Source organism: Lynx rufus, unplaced genomic scaffold (assembly GCF_022079265.1).
Source record: "Lynx rufus isolate CCGP_SWC_20201006 ecotype Redwood Valley unplaced genomic scaffold, mLynRuf1.p SCAF_20, whole genome shotgun sequence".
Lineage (NCBI taxonomy): Eukaryota > Metazoa > Chordata > Mammalia > Carnivora > Felidae > Lynx > Lynx rufus.
The window spans coordinates 19,378,289-19,401,399 of NW_025814835.1; positions in this window are offsets into that span (position 1 = coordinate 19,378,289).

The window sequence follows — 23,111 nt, forward strand, 5'->3', positions numbered from 1 at the left end:
TGAGCAGGAAGCCACGTGACTTTGGGAGAAGAGCTTTGGGAACCAACTCACTATTTAAGACAAACTGGGATGGGGTGGGAAGTGAGGTACTTTATGTTTGTACCTTTGATTAGGCCCTCACAGATCAAAGCTCTCTGAAAAACCTTTAAAAAATGTTACATATATGATATATAATACATACAAGAGAGTGTGTTTAACATCTATTATACAATTTCAAGAATAATGACAAATAAATCCAGTAAAAGGAAAAATAGTACTGATGCTTTGAAGCCTTGTGCATGGTATCTCCAAATGGTATTGAACCCTTCTCTCCAGAGGAAGAACCCTTCTTCTCACCCTGCATTTTCTCTGAATCACCTTCTGTCTTTTCTTTATAGATATTCCTAAACAATATAACGTTTCATTTTGCCTGTTTTGGAAATTTAGATAAATAAAATTATGCCACGTGCATTTTTTTAAACTTGCTTTAGTATTGCTGCATGTTATGCATTTTAGATTCAGTCATGTTCATATGTAGCCATATTGCATTCCACCGTAGGACTATGTCATAATCCGTTCATACATTTTCCTGTTTGTGGATGTTTGGTTTTTTTTTTTTTTTAGTGTTTATTTTTGAGAGAGAAAGAGAGAGAGAGAGAATAAGCGCGTGAGTGGAGGAGGGGCAGAGAGAGAGGAAGCCAGAGAATCCGAAACAAGTTCCAGGCTCCGAGCTGTCAGCACAGAGCCTGATGTGGGGCTTGAACTTGTGAACCCTGAGATCGTGACCTGAGCCGCAGTTGGACGCTCAACCAACTGAGCCACCCCGGTGCCCTGGGGCTGTTTTGTTTTGAACAACAATGCTACTATGAATATTTTCATACATGGAGCCTGGTAAATACGTGCATTCGTTTCTTTTGGCTATACATCTGCGAGTGAAATTGCTGAGTTGTGGGATGTACACATGCTTAATTTTACTGTGAGATGCTAACCAGTATTCCAAAGTGGGAGTAACAAAGTGGCAGTTTACTCCAAACAACAGTTTATGGGGGTATCCATTTTTTCCATATTTATTCCGCATCTTACTGATAATATTCTTAGACTAAAATTTTAGCCACCAGGTGAGAGTGAATGGTATCTCACTGTGGTTTCATTATACATTTTCCTGATGATTAATGAACATTTCCCTGTATGTAACAGACATGTGTCTTGTCTCATCTACGAAATGCTTTCTCATCTCTTATGCCCTTGGATTGCTTCTCCCTTCCTCAGTTGTTTTTACCTTATTGACAGAGAAGTTCTTTATTTTCTGGATATTAATGCTTTGTTAATTATAGGTATTTTAGATAACTTCTCCCAGGCTGTATCCTTTTTTTTTTTTTTTTAAACTCATTTTGGTGTCTTCTGAAGAATGGAAGTTAATGTGGTTGAATCAATCATTACTTTTTCCTTATTTTTTTCCTTATAGTTAGTTCTTTTTGTGACTTCTTTAATAATCTCTCCCTAGCCTGACATCACAAAAACATTTTCCGTTTTCTTTCTAAAACTCGTAAAATTTTTCCTTCCATACGTCAGTGATCTAACTGGAATTGATTTTAGTGAATGATGTGAGTAGTAGTTCTGTTTTCTTTTCTTTCTTTTTCCTCATCTTTAAAAACATTTTTTTTTTTTTTGAAATTACTACCTGATTGTCCCAGCACCATTATTTAGGAGTTGTTCCTTTTCTACTTATTTGTAATGTCACTTCTCCCGTACATGTGTGCTTTCTCTGTTCAGGCCCGGAGACTATTTTTCTGCCTCTGCCCCAGTACCACTGTTTTGTTTCCTGTGACTTTATAATTCTTGTCTGGTAGGGCACACTATAGTTTTCAAGTCTGACTGGAATATGAATTGATGTACGCTGATAGATAACTAGAAGACCTCCTTTAAATTCAAAAATCTCAGGAATGTTGACTCTAAAATATGCTGGCATTGAGTATTATAAGAAAATAAAAAGATAAAAAAAAAGTCTTTTCCTTCAATAGCTCTATTTGAGCCAAATGTACATTCTTTTGCAAAGACACAACAGAAAGCTAGGATACACTTTGCTGAAGACTAGCGATATTGTCTATTTTTATCTCTACAGAGATGTGAGGATACATTTGGGTTCTCTCCTTACAGGATCCAGAAATCGAACAGTTGAGATGTAAAGTGTGGATGACATACACACTCGTACCTTCCTGGACTTCTACGCACAAGGACGTTCATTTCACGCTCCCCTTCCATTCACTCAAGGTTATAAAGGCCCACCTGGGCAAGAAAGTCCTGCCTTTCCAGAGAGCTCTAGCTCACCCAATTTGATCTCATTTTATTTTAATGAAAAAATGTAACGGAATAGATAATAAAGTTCTCCCAAAGATGCCTTCTTTAGAGTTTATCTAAAGTTTATCAGCAAAATAACTTTGACTAAGTTAAATGGCGATGTGTCACACACCCAAAACGTGTGAAGCAATTTGAAAAAATATTTTAAATATGCCATGGATTTGTAAATTAATGCAGGGCTCACTGTGCTTGAATTTCCATTTCTAAACTGCTTCATTTGCATGCAAAGAGTGGGCAATTTTTGTGTGTGTGAAAATTTAGCCTTAAGAAATGAAAATCAAAAACTCAGCAACTTGAAAAGAGCTGTTAGGCATAGAAATTGTTTAATCGGTTTCCAGCAGGGCCAATGGTGTTGGCATTTTGAAATACCAGATTGGATTGGCATCCTAGAAAAAAAAATCCTCAGCTCAGAAAAAGTCGCCTAAAAAAGCCACCATCTACAGAGTGGTGAAACAAGATAGCCGAGATATGACAAATGCCAATGGAACGAGTCCTGCGATCGAGAGAGAGCCCGAAGTGTGAAATGAACAAATGTTAGATGTGATAAAATTTCTGTCAGTGCTACCCCAATCATCTCTTCTGACAAATACAATGCCTGATCAGAAAATCAGGTGCTTTCGTCTACAGGATTGTTCCTTGGGGAGATTTTAAGAGGACCCAACTCTGCCGTGTGTTCCCAAGCCTGTGCTCCCATTTCGGAGTATATTAAAGGAGGGGACTAATAATTCTCTCTGCGACAAGGTTGAGATCCCAACTTAGATTTTCATTCCAGGGTTTTTAAAATGCAAGTTTAAAATAAGATTTCATTTAAACACAGCTCTACATTTTGTGATGCTTTTGTGGCTCAGACCTTGGAAATTAGACCAGAATCCCTTATTTTGTTAGAGTTCAAGTTTCTTCATCTACGGTATCCCAAATGAAAGGCACAAAGTTAGATCTACCTGTTTATAATAGTGATGATGATGAAGAGTATAATAATAATAGTAATATCCACCCCCCCGCCCCAAATAGTAAACCCTCTTTATTCATTTACTTCTTACACATACATATTTTGGGTGCCTTTTTTGTGTTTGGTACTATCCTAGCTGTCGGGGATGCAAAGTGCAATGCAAAAATGAATAAGAAAGAGATCCTGTGCCATCAAGAAGTTCAGTCTTCTCAGTGAGTCTCTTCCTAGTAGATTTTACAAAACAAACTCATTTACTTACCTAGTTTTATCCCAAAGGACCTGCTTGACTACAGAAGGTCCAGCTAACAAGGAAGGAGATTCTATCCTTTCTTATCCTTTAAGTCCATATGGAAGAGTAACATGTGATGCTGTTGTCTTCTAGTATTTGAGCTCGTTGCTTTGCTCTTCTCCCGACAGTATGGCAAGGAAAAACAGGGCATCAGCTGTTCTGGTTTCTTTTCCCAGGGCAGGGGATGGAATTCTTCTCAGGGAAGAATAAGAGGATACCCTAACTTCTTCATGCTGGGATCACCTCTTTCTGTGTTGTCACTGAAAAAGAACAAACCTCACAGCCCAACCTGTGATGTGAGTCCTGTTTCCTAAATTCTCAACACCGTACTCTGCACACGTCGATGTTTGTTGATTGAACAAAAGGTTTCTGTGTGATAAAAAATGGTAGTATAGTTTCAAAAGAGGAGAATCGAGCAGGAGTTTGTTACTTTGTGCCTACCATGAGTGTATTTAAAACCAATTCTAGAATATGCGTATAGGGAGGTCAAAAGAAAAGAATTGTAGATTGGCAGGGTAAATATTATAAGAATGGGCCCTCTGTAGAGATTCTCAGGCATTGTCCCCTTTAACAAAAAAATCTTTCTGTGGGCAATCTGTAGACTGAAGTGTGTATGGTGTGAATGGTTCAGACCGACCTTGAAGGGCTAAGCCTTGGGTTCTGTTTAATGGAAGAAGGTCATGGGAAGTGTCTGTGCAGACTGTGGGATGTGATGGTGTTTGGCATTGAGAGAAGCAGTTATAACAGGCAAAGTAGTGGCTTGGACCATGAGCTATGGAAATCCCTACCTCGCAGTATTGTTATGAGAATTAAATAAGATGGTTTGGGCAAAGCACTTGGCACAGAGCTCTGCATGTGTGAAAGGGTTAAGAAGCAGAAGTCCCCTTTACTATGTCAGAGCCGATAGGAGCAGAGCAAAGGTACTCTGGTGTTAATGCCCATGACGCTTTGCACTCACTTCGGGGAAAAGCACTCTTCTGAGGAGCAAGAGGCCAGGTTTGTGGACTAATGACCCTGTTATTAACTTGGTAGGTGTTCAAGACTGAGTTCCTCAGTTTCCTCAAGTGTAATGTGGGGATCATGGTCTCCAAATTCCATTCGGTTCCAATATTCTGATGTAATGGTGATGCTTCTGTAGTGGACAGTTGGTGGGATCCTAGAGGTCCCATTACACTCCTTGGAAAGACTGGAGACTTCCCATGTCGTCTCTAATGACACCGTTTGCTATCATTCATATGAAGATGGAATATAATTGAGGCATTCACACCCTCCCATGGCCTATATGCCTTTTTAAATTAAAAGTAGCCACTGGAATAAGTCAGATGTCTTATCGCCAAGTGGCTGATGACCTCATCCAAAAGTGAGTCCCCTGGTTCTGAAATCTCAGCCAGGCTTCTGTCCCCCTGTCTGTCAAGACTTGATTTTACCTTTGAACTTGATTTTACATCAATAGGATATTTGGAAATGTTCTTAGTTAACTTTGTACTTGTTTAGTTTCAATAAAAACAGGGCAAATGCATAATTAGCATTTTAACAATAAATAAATTAGAACTTGAGATTGCTGTAACAATATACACTGTTAGAGAAGAATCGAAGAACGCAGTCTAAAAATAAAGGCAAACTCACAAACACACTCTTCTTTCTCTCTGGAAATCAAAAACACACCCATGGTTTTATGACAAAGGAGGAATAATGAAAGGAACTGAGAACTTTTCTTCCCACCTAATAGTGGGAAGGTAGTCGTGTGGAGTTGGATGAGGAACAGTTGTATCCAAAACAATAAACTTGCCCTAAAAGCCTTGATTATTAGTTCCACTTAAAAAAAGCAACAACAACAAGGATAAATGTAAAACCGATGTTAGGAGATTTTAAAAAGCTGCAACCCATGAAAGCCAAATAGTCATTTGCAAAATACTGTTCCAATCAACAGAATTGTTTCCTTCAGAACTGTCGGAATGCTCTCCGTACTCCGTCCTGCTACAGCCTGGAAATTGTTCTTTCTTCCTGTGGGACACAGAGCTGTTCAAACGCTTCATAGAGTCTGTCATGCCCTGAAAAATTCTGAGTGTCATTGTGGATTAATTAGCCTCAGATTTAATGTCACAAATTTTCCAAGGCCTTTGCCATTAAGGGAAATTTGGGGCTGGTGATAAAAGCAATCTGTGCTGAGACGAGGTATACACGTGCAATGAGAGCCCATTGGTAGGTGCAACCCATGGCTCATATGCCCTTGGCATTGGTTCAGACTTTGGGAAGTCTGGGTGTTCTATACATGCTTCAGCTTAGGTCCAGCATAGTGTGGGGGCAAGTATTAACCTGTGTTTTGACTTTCTCTAAATGGCTTCATGGTGACATATCCTGAGTCCTGTATGTCTAAGAAAGTAATAAATGCACAAACAGAAATAGGTAAAATAATTCCATGGAGTGAAATGAGCCGTATCCTGAAAAATATTCTTCTGTGTTAAATAAATGATGGAAGAAAATGGATCCAGAATGAGATATTGAGAGTCTCTTAAAATTTGGAGACATATGTATGTGTATCTGTGTGTGCGTTTGCATGCATATGCACACATTTGGATTTGAACTTCGCCGATCTTGGGGTGAATCTGATAATGACATTTATCCCGAAACAAACTTAATGATTTGCCTCTTCCCTGTGCTCGTTTCTCCCTACCCCTACTCCCTGGGCCCCCACCCCCAATGTGGGAGGAATTCTAGAAAGTGATTGTGCTCAAATAAGATCCATGTGAGGACACTTGGGTATATTAAGAAAGTTCCCATTGGCTGCAGTAAAGTGGAGTTGGGTAAAAGAAGTAGAAGCAAATTAGTAATGAAGAAAATGTTCCCAGGGTGAAAAAATAATCTATGGACCTCGGCACGGGCCAAGGGGACTGGGAGACAGGCAGGGTGCACTCGGGCCAAAGCTCATTAAATAGAAATGAATCAGAAGGAAGAAGGCGGCTTGGAAAGGCGTAGGGGACCTGCATATCCACAGGGTCTGCATCTGGATCTGAGCACTTGGAACCCCATCACACGCTTTCAGAGCTGGAGGCGAGCTCATAATCACCAAGTCCAAACCCGTCGTGTTGCAGATGAGGAAGCCAAGGTCGAGCCCTTTGCCCAAGGTCCCAGCCAAATCAGAGCAGACACAAGGCTGGCGCCCAGGACTCCCTACTCTCAACCTGGGGCTTCCCCACCACTGGGCAGTGACCTGCTTCTTCTAGATTCGGTCTCTCCTGCTCACTGTAACTTCACTAGGAAATGATAAAGGAAATCTAGGAAACGACATTTATAAATGAGAAAGTGATGAGGGAATAACAGCAAACAAAAGTTATGGTACAAAGCAAGGATTTCTTATGGCCAGCTGCACACTGGAGCTACCTAGGAAGCTTAAAAAATAAATACAGTGACAAACATCTATGTCAGACTAACTGAATAAGAATCAATTTAAGTGAGGCTCTGACACACTGATCATTATCAAAACTTCCCATGGAGGGGCGCCTGATTGGCTCAGTTAGCTAAGCTTCTGACTTCGGCTCAGGTCATGATCTCATGGCTCTTGAGTTCAAGCCCCGTAGCAGGCTCTGCGCTGACAGTTCAGAGCCTGGAGCCTCCTTCAGATTTTGTGTCTCCCTCTCTCTCCGCCCCTGCCCCACTTATGCTCCGTCTCTCACTCAAAAATAAACATTCAAAAAACCCCCAATTCCCAGTCGATTATAATGTGCAGCCAGAGTTGACATGAAAGATCTGGATTTGAATCTTGCTAGTATTAGCTGTGCGACATGAGGCAAGTTACTGAACCTCTCTGAGCTTCGCTTCACTCCTGTGAGAAATGGAGCTGATAAAGCCTGCCTTTCAAGATGGCTGGGAGATTAGGTGAGATAAAGCATATGACTTGCCCGACACAGAATATTGAGTATTTGTCCTTAAATGTTGGTTTCCTTTCTAAGAATCTGAATCTTGATTCAGTGATTAAAATTAGAGAACCGGTTTTTGTTGGTGAGTTTCCTTTTCTAGTGTGTTCCCGAGCACATTCTCAATAATCCTCATCGAACATTCAGGAATGGCTCTCAATTTCCAAAGTAAGGCGATGGGACAGAGTGCACAGCCACCAAGAAGGTAATCCTTATTTCACTGATGAGTGGGAGTCTGGCGGGTTGCCTGGAGGAAGTGAACCTTCTGGCTGGTATTAGACGGTGGAGTAGGGCTTTCCAGAATGAAACCACATGGCAGTGGATGCACAAATACAACTTCAAGCGGCAAGTCACATATTGGGAAAACCGTTGCCTTTTCAATTCTCTTTCTTTTCTTAAGTTTACTTTGAGAGAGTGAGAGAGAGAGAGAGTGCACAAGTAAGTGGGGGAGGGTCGGAGAGTGAGGGGCAGAGAGAGAATCCCAAGCAGGCGCCACACTGTCAGCACCGAGCCTGATGCGAACTCACGAACTGCAAGATCACGACCTGAGCTGAAACCAAGAGTTGGACGCTTAACTGACTAAGCCACCCAGGCGCCCCTCAGTTCTCTTCCGGTGATATTTCTTGTCCTAGGAAGACATTTTGCTTGCTGATATCACTATGTAAACAGAAGAGATCTCAGAGCCTTTTCACTTAGAGTTTAACAGTGTTTCATTTTAATTCTGTTTCTGTTTGGGTTGCCTTTTATTTATGGCAAGTATTTATTTATTTATTTATTTATTTATGGCAAGTGGCACTGGTTTTCAATTTAGAATAACGAGTGCATGTGAGGAAACATGTGCCCAAACTCCTCGGTGAACACCGGAGGAGTGCTAAGCAGAGAGGGACATAATCGTAAAGGTGGGAAATTCCAGGGCTCACCTGTGAGACCCCAGGCTGGAACAGTAACACACTCTTTCTGGGACCCAGCTTCCCAAACCCTGAACCAAAAGTGTTAGACTTGACGATGCCAATGACTGCTATCAATTTAAATACATAGGATATTTAATTTTCATTTAAACATTTTTTCAATGTCTAATTATTCTTGAGAGAGAGTGGGAGAGACACAGTGTGAGTGGGGGAGGGGCAGAGAGAGCGAGACACAGAATCCGAAGCAGGCTTCAGGCTCTGAGCTGTCAGCACAGAGCCCGAGGTGGGGCTGGAACTCCGTGAACCGTGAATGAGATCACGACCTGAGCCGAAGTCAGACGCTTAACCGACTGGGCCACGTAGGTGCCCCAAGTATAGATGATATTTAAATTCGCCACTATTTGGGCTTTTCCAGATAATCTTGTTCATTACAGATGTATAAAAATATATATCAAAGGAAATGGGATAAAAGTGAACTTTTTCTCATGTCTACCATAGAAGAACTTGTGGGTTACTCATTCTTAATAAAGTCATTCTTTACTGGGATCCATGCTGTTCTACTAGAGTTTTCTTGTCTTGCTGATAGACCCAATTCATTAATTTTGAAGGCTGTTGTGATCTGGGCGATTACCTGCATTCAGGTGTAACGCCCAAGCCAGGTGTATTCTTTTGTGAATTTCCTAAACAATTAGATCTGTGGATTACTGCTGGGTTAGCATATTTCCTTCTTTTCAGCAGTCTTGAGAAATCTGAACTACAGGACAGAGTCTCACCCTGCAGAGTGGTAGTAAAACACATTAATCCGGTGGTTTGGATAGAAAGCTGGATCAGTGCTTTGCCTGTTGCTAACTATGTGAGTTTTGGTCTGTAGCACACAAATGCTGATGGTGTGGGGCCGGTGTACTGGGCACGAGGGATGTGGGACCCTCTCGGTCTTCAGTGTTGTTCCCTGAGGTTGTAACCACTCGGAAAGGCCAGAACTAGCATGAGGATAGCAAGGCACTCAGGGTGCAGAATTTTAGGAGGCAGTCCTATGTTCCTGTAAGTGTTCCCCCAAGGTCTGGCCCCCTGAAAACTGGCTGTGTGTGAGCCAGGGGTTTCTCTCACCACTGTTCTGGGTGGTGGAGACCCAATGTATCCAGCCCAGTCGCCCTCCTGCTTCTGTCCTTCTTACTCTATGCCTTTCATCCCTTGGGTGCATGATTATTGTCAGCCTTCGGTGAAGGACTCCCTCCTCTGCCAGTTCAAAGTCTCCTTTCCTAGTGCTGATTCCTACACCACCCCTGTTTTATGTAGTTCCCTGGGATGAGAATGTATCCTTCTTGTATCCCAAGCATTGTTCTAGCCCCTTTTTGGTGCATTATTTTCTCTAATCCTTTCTACATTATTTCTCCCACCTCTGCAAGGGGGAAACTTGAAGCTTGGAAAATGACCTGGTTTGCCCCCAGGTGATAATCGTTCTGAAATAAGCAATTCTCCATGACCCCATCCTAAAGAAAGTTTTTTCAGAATTTCCCAGTAGAGGAGAAATGTTGAGGGAATTTCCCAGAAGGTCAAAGTGTCTGGGATGGATGTGACCTTATTTTGATTCGCGTTGGGAAAATACTAATGACAAAACACTATTGTTCTTTTGGTGGCAAACGGGTTTTAAAGAATAAGAAAGAACATGAAGGTGGGTGCCTCTTTGGGAGCTGGTTTTGACGCAGGGGATTCATGGACCACACAGCTGTAGGCAACCTCATTAAGGGAACGGGGTCCTTGGCTCTGTAGTTGAGGGTGGATCCGTGCATCTTATTCAGTGACGTATCCTAGCAATGGTGGGTGGCTCTGGGCATGAGACTAAATTGTTTGGAAGTCCGTGGAAATGTGGTGGTAAGGACACGGAGAGTTTGGCAGCAATGTATTCGCTCACAAATACTTGGTAAGCATCTGCTAAGTGCCACACGTGATTCTCAGTGCTGGGGATACAGAAGTAAACCACCAGATGAGAGCCTGGCTCTCTGGAAGCTGTGGAGATAAGCCACCACTTGAAGGCGGAGCAGAGGAGTGTGCAAGGAGACCAGGAAGGAGTGATCAGGCAGGTGGCTGGAAAACTGGGAGGAGATGCTGTTGGGTAAGCCTAGAGAAGGGCATTTCCAGTATCTAGACAGGCTAAAGCTTTATCAGAGGGCATAGGAATCTGAGGAGAGGGGGCTGTCAAACATCTTCGTATACCCTGACAACTTACAACTGTTCTCCTCTGGCCTTTTGCTGGGAGGCTCTACTCTAACATTCACACGTCCAAAGAACAAATGATGTGCAACGGTAAGGAGGCATATATGTGTTGATGCATATGCTTGCACTAATGCTGGGTTCGTGCTGCATTCCTCTGGGAGGCAAATTTTGTCGCCTGTGGTGTGCTTGAAAATGAGGCATTTGACGTGGTATTCTTTTTTGGGGTCAAAACAGATCCGAGCACCATACGTAAGCTTGCCGAGCTGCGAACGGAGCAGCGATTTCCTGAGACGAGGTGTGTGTCTGCCAGGATCAACCACAGGCCCTGCCAGATCCTTGTGGGAGATGAAATGCCAGGGAGCAGCCCGCTACCACAAAGAGAAGCTGAATGGCAGGAACACCTCCAACGGCAGAACATTTAGAAATCGTTCCTTGGAAACCAATTTCCCTTTGTGCAATCATGACAATACCAAGATACCAACCCGTTCGCTCCTGACAATAATTACCATTGCCATTTGTAGAATCCTTGAGAGTTTATAAAGTGCTTCCAGGGATGTTATCTTATTTGAAATTGGAGCGTGTGGTCGGCTCGGACAAGGAGCCCTCCTATGCCAGCTCGCACAGGCCCTTGTCTCCTTTCCAGAGTGGAGCCATGGAAACCGTGGCTGCCCCTTGGGACTGGTGTCCGGCCTTTAAATGACTGGCTTCCCAACAATTTTGGACATGAGAAATCATGACTCTCAATTGTGAGAGTATGGAAGAGTTTCTATTTTCTCCTATATATCTTAGAGTTTTCCAGATTTTCGGTGATAAACACGGCTACATTTGTAATTAGAAAAACAAACTTGTTTAAAAAATCAGGGGAAGTAAGCTTCTGAAATGTGCCGTGGGTTTGGCCACCTGCTTTGGTCGAGCTTCCTGGGTCAGAAGAACCATTCCATTTTGGAAGAGGGGCCAGAGAGGTCATGTAGGCAACCCCATTCGTGTAGCAGAGTGCAGAGAACGCAGCCAACCAAGAAGCAGTGTCCTACTTCTTTAAAATAGATACTTGGAAAGCTTAAACGCCAGCAGAGCGAAGCTGGGAGATATCAATCCTCTTTGAGGAAGTGAGATGGGTTCTGAAGGTGCTATTTTCTCTTTCAGATAGTTCATTTTTTAATGAAATAATACGTGCTTCTGAAATGTGACAAAAAATTTAGAGATGATCTCAAAAAACTTTTCCCCCAATCTTTTTTTTTTTTTTTAAATGTTTATTCATCTTTGAGAGAGAGAGAGACAGACAGAGCATGAGCGGGGAAGGGGCAGAGAGAGGGAGGGAGACACAGAATCCAAAGCAGTCTCCGGTCTCTGAGCTGCCAGCACAGAGCCTGACGCAGGGCTCGAACCCATAAACTGTGAGATCATGACCTGAGCCAAAGTCGGGTGCTTAACCGACTGAGCCACCCAGGCGCCCCTTCTCTATTTAAAGTCTAATCCCAGATTATTTTTTCCTAACTCCAGTTTCTATAATAAATATTTATCAGAAGTCTGCTCAGCTTCTGAATCTTGTAATGATTTTTCCCTATTTTTATTCAATTTCCCATTGTTCTTCATGTTTTAATATAGAAAAGATATTTCACTTACACTTGGCCTTGTTCTCTTGTGCTGGTCACATCTCTTACTCAGAGGTCAAGCTCGATTTGATTTCCAGGGGGACCCTTCAGGACTGAGATGAAAGTTCTTTCCATGCTTCCTGGCTCTAACATTCTGCAAAAATGGAATGCACAGAAGTGAAAGTTCCTAGCATGTACTGTGACTAGAACTTTCCATGTCCCTGTCTCCTCCCCCCCTTATATTATGTCATCTAAGGGACAATATCTCCTGTCATGCTAGAAATTATTCCCACCTTCTGTGTATTTATTGAAAAATACCCAATAGGGGCTATGATATCATCTAATGGCTACTTACTTGAGAGTCTTATAATCTGAGTACTCACCCCAGTTCTACTTCTGACCGGCTTGGTGAAATTTCGTGAATTACTTCATATCATTGAGCTTCACTTTCCTAAAATGAAGATAATGATATTGTTATTGTTGTGTGTGGTGACGTTAAAGAGAGATATTTGTAAAGTATCTAGCACAGTGCATTGTACATTTTTTAAAAAGCTTATTTATTTTGAGGGAGACAGAGACAGCACTAGTAGGGTAGGGGCAGAGAGAGAGAGAGAGAGAGAGAGAGAGAGAGAGAGAGAATCCCAAGCAGGCTCCATGCTGCCAGCACAGAGCCCAATGTGGGGCTTGAACTCACAAAACTGTGAGATCGTGACCTGAGCCAAAACCAAGAGTTGGACACTTACATGAATGAGCCACCCAGGCTCCCCAGTGCATTGTAAATTGTAAATATTAGCTGCTGTTATCATTTTTAACATTACTATTCTGTCTTTGAATACAGGTATAAACAAACGCATTGATTGGCGTGGAGGGAAATGAAACAGTGAACTGAGAGCTTTGAAGAGAAGCACCCCATGGTGGAAAGGCAGCTGCTCGATTTTGTCATTGACACAGATGTGAAATTCCTGAATCTTGGTGGACAATAGAGGGATATTTTCAATCAGGCACAGGAATGGTGAGTCACAAAATGGGTTTCTAATCTGGTTTGATCTGTTTCTTAAGTAGTAGAACTTCCTTAAGATTCTGAGAAGAGTTTGATTGCAAATCAGTTTTCTTATTGCTGTCATGTTTCGTCTTCCGCGTCTTCATAGGTATTTTTGTGGGATGGCTGATGGTGGTGTGTCCAGAGCTGTTACCCAGTTGTAGTGTTAAGCTGGAACTCTGCAGGTGTATTTCTCAGTTAGTTTTCAAATACAAATGACCAATTTAACCAGTGAGATGCATGAAAACAAGATATGTTGCATGGGTGATTTCTTTCATTTCTTAGAGCTCTACGCATAATTCTGCTTTTATCCAGATTTCACTTGTTAAATGTGTTCTAAGCCAGGGATGATGGAACCTTCTCTTTTGTTTCCTTATCATGTTGATAGTCTATCATTGTCATATCATACCATAATGAAATTACATGTTTTGCATTCTTATGGACCTTTTTAACCACTTATTTGTGTTTCCTATAAGCATTCTTCAGGATCAAGCTCAGAGTTGAATTCAGTGCCCTTGGGCATTGAGATTTAAATACCTTTGAAAAGGATGCTCGAACTTCACTGTATGATACAGCGCTTGTGCTAAAACCATTGTTATTCTAAAGAATAATCTTAGAATGTGGATTATTTCTTTATGTTGTGGAAAGGTAGATATGTTTTTAGTTGCAGCGTTTTTGAGATAACCCCCATGTGGCTTTCCAGAGTTCAGACTGTAAGCTGTTCTGTTTTTCTGTTGACGGAGGATGCTGGGAGAAGCTTATTTGGTAGTAATGGAAAGAATAGCGTCCCACTGGGTAGGGGCGGTACTGTCCAGCCTGAGTTTTGCCAAGGCTGTGTCCAATTACCCCTTAATAAATTTACCACTGACATGGGCACTTAATTGTAAAATGTTTTCAATTCTCTGAAAAACTCTCCTCAGACGTAGGTCATTACCATTATCACCCCATTGTTCACAAAGTCTAGTGTAATTCCATATGTCTCATGGGTTTTTGGTTTCTTTAGTCAATTCACTTCCATTAATATTTACTGAGGTGACATTTGGTTGCTTGGGCCATGACAAATGGTGAGGTTAGAATGCCTCGTTCTGTGGTTGGGACGTTGGGACATTGGACATGATGCCTTTCTTTTGAGCATAAGAAATACAAGGAAACAAACCAATTAGCCCTTCAAGTGAGTGCTGAGGATGCCAGGGACATATGGTTAAGTTACATAATGATGAGAAAGTCAAAAGAAGTACCAACCTAGAGCTGGAGAAAAGAGGCCACTATTTTGAAGATTTGGCCTTATCTTCCAGGCGTGCTATCATTCATGGGGCCTGTGAGGGCTCTAGTATCTCAGATATCTGTCCTGATGATGAATAAGTTAGTGGAAAGTTAGGGACTAACTTGACTAGAAGGATTCAATATGGCCAAAGATTTTTCCAGCAGTGCTATCCTGAAAAGTGTCAGTATCTTCTGTCCCCTTGTCTCTCTGCCTGATATGCATCACTTGAGAGTATACCAGTTACAGGAATTCCTTCTGGAAAAGTCCATGGTACAAAGCACAACCCACCCTCATTTAAGTTAGGGTTAGGTCCCTGGAATCAAAGGCTTCAATGACCTATCATCGGCATGTCTTGGGGAAAAAGGGAGGGAGGAAAAGGAATCGACATTTGCTGAAAAGCTACAGTGTGGAATATGAGGCACTAGGTGCTTTACAAACATTGTTTTGTTTAATCCACAAAACATGCTGCTGGTGTGATTCCTCTGGTGTCCCCTTTCACCTGATGGTAATAATAATATTCTCCCTTTTTTTCATAGATGAGGAACCTGAGGGCAGGGGATATGTTTCACCTACTCAAGTTCCCATGGTATGTGAGTCTAGATTCAGTCCTAGTCAGCCAATGGTTCTCAAACTTTAGCAAGTATCAGAATCACCTGGAGAGCTCATTAAACCACAGACTGAGGGGACTCTTTCTTAGAGTTGCTACTTAAGTTGATTTGGGGTAGAGCTCAAGAATTTGCCTTTCTTACAAGTTCCCAGGTGATGTTGATAATCCTGGTTTAAAACTACTCTTTGAGAACGCCTGTTCCACACTATACTGTATTTTCAGAAACATGAGTTAAACTGGAAAGGTGGGCCCAGTTGACTGACTTCCTTAATTTTAGCCCCAAACATTAGGCAACGTCCCCTTAAAGGCACCTAGCCTGCTATTGCCAATGTTCCCTGGGTTCCTGTAAAAATTCTACCATGGTTTTGGTCTCTAGTTCTCAAATTAGTCCATTTGATATTTGATGTCACCACCAGAGTCTTTGAACAGTTAATAAATGAGATGTATGCTTATGGAATACAGTTGATGTCTAGATTTATTTGCTTGACCTGGCCTTGGATGAGTCTTTTATCTTGGCAGCCCTGGCCCATCTAAATCATAGCACCTGTAGGGCAGTCACATGAAATTCAGGCATAAGAGCTTGGAGATGAAGTTCCTGGGTCATACCCAACCCAGCCACGGCAACTTCATGATATCAGATAAGGGATCAGGGCAGTCCCAGGATGGAAGATCTCCAGTATAATCCATAGTAGCCAATGATTTCTGGATTTACTATGTATTGTTATCGATACACATTCCACATTTTCAAAAGGGAAGTGGTTTGTCTTGGTCCCAGGAATGGTCCCGACTGTGGCAGAAGATTAGACTCTGAATGAAACCTTAAATTCAGGTAGGACCCTGACTGACTTTTTTGCCATCACAACGGATGCCTATTCTTTCAGGGTCATCTCATCTGTATTTAGTGAGTAAACTATCACCCACAGAACTCTAGCTCTGGCCTCTCCCATGAGATCCAAATTTGACTTTCTAACTGTGTCTGGGTACCTTTTCTGTATGTGCCTCACTGACTCGCTACAATGCACTTTGTTCTAGTTACTACGACTGTGTAGTTTAGCGACTAAAAAATGTCAACGCTCCTTTTGCCTCCAAATCAGCAGTTTGGGTAGAATTTAGCAGGTTTGATTTGTCTCTGGGACAGCTCAAAGATTAGGAACTAAAGCCATCTTTCTGGGAGTTGATGTTGTTGGTTGAGCCATAACTGGGATTAGTTTCCCAGGGAGAATGTACGTATAGAGAAAAAGAGAACTAGAGAGCCATGCAGAAGCCATGTCATTGTCCTTTACGACTTAGCCTCAGAAATCACACAGCATTACTTTCCCCACATTCTATTCATTGAAGCAATTACAATGTGGTGATCAGGGGAGGAGAATAAACTTTGCCTCTTAGTGGGAGGAATGGCAGTCATTCCATGAAAAGAGCATGTGACATATATACACACATATGTCTGTGTGTATCTATGTACGGACGCAGCCATCTTCAGAAAATAAAATCTGCAGTGCACATCTTAGTAAGTCACTAAAGACGGTGTTCGTGAGCAACACGATGGCCAATCAGTCATGAATGTTTTTGCACACATTCTTGGATGCTGAGCACATATACAGAGGTAGGGAAAATCAAAAGAGAAATATACTTAGCTAATCCTGACTTAAGAAAGTATTCAGTTTAAATGTCCAATAGGTAAAAGAAGAGAATACAATCATTTTCCTTTCTCCCACAAAACAAAGAAGTAGGAGGAAAACAAAGAATCATATTTATGATAGTGCCATGCTTTATCATTTACAAAGAACTTTTACATACATTGTTCAATTACAACTTCAGAAAAATTTTGTGAGTGTTACAGTAGTATATAAAACACATTCTTAACATGTTAGAGATTCGGGGGGGGATTTTAGATGGTCTGGAGACAATAGAATTGGGGACAGCCAGCTTAGAAAGATTTCATGAGAGAGAATTCTTTAGCAGAATCCCAAAAGAACAAGAAATGACTTGAAGAAGAGGCATTTGAAAGTCCTTTTGAGGAAAAGAAATAAGTAAAAATTCAGAATGGGACAAAGAATTCAGTTTCAGGGAGAAGCAGGGAGATGAAAAAATGTAGACTATTGTGGGCAGAAAAATGGATAAAGGGAGAAGACATTTAAATAGCAGCCCAAATTCCTGATGAGGGGTCTTATTGAACTTCTGAGACAGTTGGATATCGTTACAGGGTCATGCAAAGGACCATGATGTGATCAGAGTGGTAGTTGAGGGAGGGAGGATTTTTACTGCTGGGTGTAGGGCTTGTCCCAGACCCATGGCTGAGGTAGTAGGGAGGTTAGAGTCCTCACCATGACTGTGGACATGGGGAAGAAAACCATTAGAAATAGAGAACCGAGTGAAGTGGTGATAAAGAGAAGGTCCTGCACTTTCTTGAGCTAACTGAATATTTAGACATCAAAATCCCCTTATGTTCTATGGCAGACATGAATATATTACAGATAGTAACATCAATTTGATATTTGCTATTCCATTAGCCAATCAAACCTGCTCCTTGAGGGCAAAGACCTTATCTTACACAGCACAGTCCTTAGCACATGGAAAGATCGGATAAATGCCTTGGATTGGGTCCCCCCAGAAGGAGAGTGAGACAAGGATCTGAGCATGTTTAGGAGGTGTGCCCACTCAACATGGGTTTCAAGTGAGTAAAAGGTGTGACTTCAAACCAGTTACCTTTGTGGACAGCTGGAGCTCAGTCTTGCTGGGGGATTTTTCAAGACCTCCAGAGTTACCCATATTGAGGGGCAAAGAAGGTAGAGGCATTCATCCCCTAACCTCCATTCATGATCAGTGAGAGTTGTGTCTGAGGCCTTAGCTTTCCCATGTTCTTGGTTTGTCTTGCTGCTGTGGCCAGAATAAGCCCTCCATCCAAATCAGTGAGCAGGCTTCAAGGTGTGTAGAAGGAAAAGCCACCGAGTGGTACTGGCACTGTGTCCACTACAATAAACCCTGAATGAATGAATGGAGGAACAAAAGAACACACACACACACACACACACACACACACACACACACACAGAAACTTAGGTTCATAAATGGGTAGGGCTCTTACTGCTTCTCCCCCCACCCTTTCCTTCTAGAACACACACGAGCTTTTGGCTTTTTTTATTCAGGCCCAGGCTTCCAGCCTCTCAAGGTGCCTTCATGTTACTTCTCTGTCCTTGAGCATGTTTACAACGTCTCCCAATTTAGTCTCATTTGCAAATTTCATTAACAGGCTATTTACCCCTCTTCCGGATCATTAATGAAGATATTAAATAAGACCAGATCAAACATCCATCCCCGAAGCACCCTTCCTTTTCCTTGCCCACCACCCCTTCCCCTTTGCATTTTCTCACAACTCAGTGACCATTCACTGCAACGTTGGCTCACGGGGCCTTCAGGCCATTTCTTGGTCCTTGTCACAAGTCATAACCAAGATAATCTGAGTGAATTTATCAAAGAACATTTAATGAGACGCTGTGTTAGATGTGCCACTCTAATCACACAGTATTAGCTGCATTTCCTTTGCCCAACTAATTTTTCAGTTTTCTCAGTAAATAGTTTCCTGAGGCAAGCATTCGAACAAATTTTAATAAGTCCTGGCATTGGTATGGTTGAGTTTTATTGTGGGGAGAAAAACCTAATTATTTCTTAAGATGTCACTTACGTTGTAACCACATTTCTATGAGGGGTGTGAAAACACACAACTCTATTTTTTATAGGTGGGATTTAGGACATTCAGGCCACTATACAAGTCCCGAGTCCATCCCTGACAGACTCCCAACCCCTGCATGTCTCCACCACGCTATGAGGCCTTTTGACATCTCTGACTGTGAGGACAGCCTCCTTCTCCTAACTGTCCAAAAGGCGGTGACATCTTGACTTCGCTGTACAGAAGAATGAATTACTCCAGCTTTAATTCAACACACATTTCTTTTTATTCTCACAATAAATCATGAAAATGATAGTTTATTAAGGCACTCTAGTGCCAAAATTTATGGAATTTGTGGAATTACAGAATTTGAGAGTTGGAAAGGACTTTAGAAGTCATCAGCCTGGGGCAGCTTCCTGGGTTCATGGCCATCTTGGAAGTGTGTACACATTTCTGTGGTAGAGTCTCAGTCCCCCTTTCAGTGTCTTCACACCTTCCAGCCTCTGTTGAGGACATCGATGGCTTCTTCCAACATCACCCATTATACTGGTGGATAGAGGGAATTCTCAATTTTTTCTTTTTTTGTTTCAAATTCAAACTAATATTTCTGTACCTTTCACTCTTTTGCCCATCTCTGGTCTCCTGGAACTACTAGGAACTCATCTAATCTCTTTTCCATACAACACAATTCTTGGGCAACCTATCTGTCTTGCCAAGAGACCTTTGGCCTGAATGTCTTTGGTTCTTGCCACAAGTACTCAGAGGAGTTGGTTTCCATCATTCCACTAACCCAGCTGAGCTCTCCTGGACATGCTTCCGTTTTCCCACATCCTCTTTAATGAGTCAGTCACTTGGAACTCTTAAGCCAGGTGTAGTCTAATCTGTAAATGTGCAGTTGATTTTTATAGCTTTTAAAAAAATCAATCAAGCAATCAGCAAGAATTTATATCCCTTAAATGCTTCATATAAATACTTAAATACAAAGTTTGAAGGCAATACAAGCTCTCCAGAGACTTGGGGATCTTTCAGTATGCACAACCTTCAGAGGGCAGAAGCCATTTTATTAAATCTCCATCTTGAACCTCTCATCAAGAAGGGAAAATGCGGTTCTAAAAAGTGTGCAGTGACATCTAAAACAATGGTTCTCAAGTGTGGGAAATGCTGCTGACACCCTTGCATAAATCAAGTCACTAGGACCAAATGGCACTGACAGTCATTGTATTTGCCAGTGTCACACGTTCGTGGGGGGCAGTCAGCCTGTTTCACCTAAGGATGTTCCTAATGAAGTAATTCAAATTATCGATTTTATGAAACCTCAGCTATTGAGTATATCTTAGCATTTCCTACGGTTGGATGAGAAGAGCAAAGGAGATGCTTGGGCTGGTTGGTACAGTATGCCAGTCACCTGGAGGGAAGGTGCCCAGGAGACTGAGCCGTGGACTGATCTAGCTCCTTCCTCACACAATACTGTCTTCACTTGAAAGAATGACTGGCAGAAAAAATAGAGTTATTCAGATTTGTGTATTTGGCAGACACTTCCCCAAAAATGAAAAGAGTGAACCTGTCACTTCAAGGGAAACAACTGACAGTGTTTCTTGCCTATGATAAAAATTTAAGCTTTCAAGTGAAAATGAGAATTTTGGAAGACTTCTCTCCACCACCATGAACTTGACAGAGTCACAATACTTAAAGACTTTTGAGATAAGATTGGTAGTGATATTAACAAATGCAATTTTCTGATATTGTGTAATTAAGTGTGTCAACATTTGGAAGATCTACATAACTTGGGGAACCAATATTTTCCAAATAACTAAGGCTTGACACTCGATCCATTTAATATGCAAGGTAGACCAACTGATTTTAATGTAGCAGATTATAAACACTTGACTGATATGGTTTGACATCCCATATTGTAACTGACCTCTAAGAAACTACTCTTGTTGCACATGGTGTGGTGTCAAAGAAGGAAAACCATACTTATCGGAAAAGGCTATGAAATACTTCTCCATTTTTCAACTGTATTATGAGTCCAGATATTCTTTTTTTTTTTTTTTTAAATTTTTTTTTTTCAACGTTTATTTATTTTCGGGACAGAGAGAGACAGAGCATGAACAGGGGAGGGGCAGAGAGAGAGGGAGACACAGAATCGGAAACAGGCTCCAGGCTCTGAGCCATCAGCCCAGAGCCCGACGCGGGGCTCGAACTCACGGACCGCGAGATCGTGACCTGGCTGAAGTCGGACGCTTAACCGACTGCGCCACCCAGGCGCCCCTAGATATTCTTAATTTACCTAACAAACACAACATATCTCAACAAATTGAATGCAGAGGTAGATATGATAATCCCCCTGTCTTCCGTTAAACCAGGCACTAACGAGATTTGTGGAGATGTAAAAAAAAAAAAAGTCACTTTCCCACTACTTTTGGTTTTTTTTTTGAAAAGCAGAATTTTCATAAAGATACACTGTTTATGTTAACTTATAAATGGATTATGATTGTTACTTTAAAATGCATTAGTAAAGAAATATTTTAAAATTTCTCAGTTTTAACTTTGAATACACTAAGAATTGATAGATGTAACCCACATAAACAGAAGCTCACTGGCATCCTAAATAATTTTTAAAAATCATGGGGTCTTGAGATGGAAAAGTTTGAGAACCGTTGAACTAAAACAAGAGTAGATGACGAATGGATAACTGAACAGGAGGAGGGGGTAAATGCATTGGAAACGATGTGGTTGATGGGGTCAAGGGTGTAGGCAGCAGAGAGGGCTGGGATATGAGGAGAAGGGGAGGATTAGGGGTGATTGGTGTGCAAAGAGCCCATGGGAGGACAGGAAGGATTTTGGACAAAGTCCAGAAAAGAGATTAAAGAATTGGAAAACAAGGGGCACCTGGGTGGCTCAGCTGTTTATGCATCCAACTGCAACTCAGGTCTGACTTCGGTTCAACAATAAATAAACATTAAGAAAATTTTAAAAAATAAAGTATTGGAAAACAATTTATGTTAAGAGGCAGAAGGACTTGTATTGTGAGCTTCAAAATTGAGAAAATATAATACAACCATTACATTGCTTATGCCTCTTTGTATCAATGACTGAATGGACTTAAACAGTAGCGTGGGGATCAGAATCAGAGAGATGGAATGAAATAAAGATGATTTTTGGACTGTTGAGCTGTTTAGTAATAAAAATAATGTTCTCTATTAGGTGTCATGTGTGTGCAAGGTAGTATACTAGGTGTCTTTAATGTTCTTCTTTAAAATTTTTTTCTAGCTTTATTGAGTATAATTGACAAAGTTGTAATGTATTTAAACTGTACAACACGATAATCTGATATATGTACACATGGTAAAATGACAACCACAGTCAAGTTAATTAACACCTCCATCATTTCACAGAATTACTTTTTGTTGTTTTTTGTTTTGGTGAGAATACTTAAAATCTACTCTCAGCAAATTTTAAATGTATAATACAGTATTATTAACTATAGGCACCATGTTCTACATTAGAGCCTCAGAACTTTATTTACTTTATAACTGAAAGTTTGTGCCCTTCAACCAATATCTCTCCACTCGCCCCAACCCCTGGTTCCTGGTAATCCCTATTCCTCTTGTCTTTCTCTGTCTGGCTTATCTCGTTTAGCATAACGCCCTCCAGGTTCATCTATGTTGGCACAGATGGCAGGATTTCCTTCTTTTTTTATGGTCAAATGATATTTACACATAAACAGGAAAATAATTTCAAAATGGATTAAAGTTTTAAGCATAAGACATGAAACCATAACATCTTAAAATGAATTTATTTTGCATGTGAACCATTGTTACAGATTTTAACAAATTTTAGTTGAGTGGAGTTCGGTCAAGAAAGGTCAAAGCCTAGTCTATCCTAGACTTGGTCTTGACATGCTTTCATCTTGAGCTTCAGACTGATATGGACACTTGTCCTCAAGACATTTTTCTTTCTTTTGTTTTAGATATTCTTCCTCACCCTTTTGTGACATTGTTTTTCAAGACTCATTCAAATGATGCAGTCCATGTAAATCATTGGAGAGAATCATTTCCTGTATATTTTGCTTAGGTACAAAGCCAATGGCCACCACTGGAAGATGTGTCTGAGGATTTGCCCTAAGACCTCTTTTTTCCACGCTCTCCATCCTGCTTTTCCTTGACCTGTCTAAGGAAGCCTTAGGCAGAGCTTCTCTGTCATGACAGCTGTGTAACTCACCTTTCCTTCCAGCCCCTATTTGATACATGGCCTTGTGTCCTTAAATTAGTGGCATATTTCTTTCCATTTTTTTTTGAGTAAAGCGTATGACAGTTTTGTAAATCTTA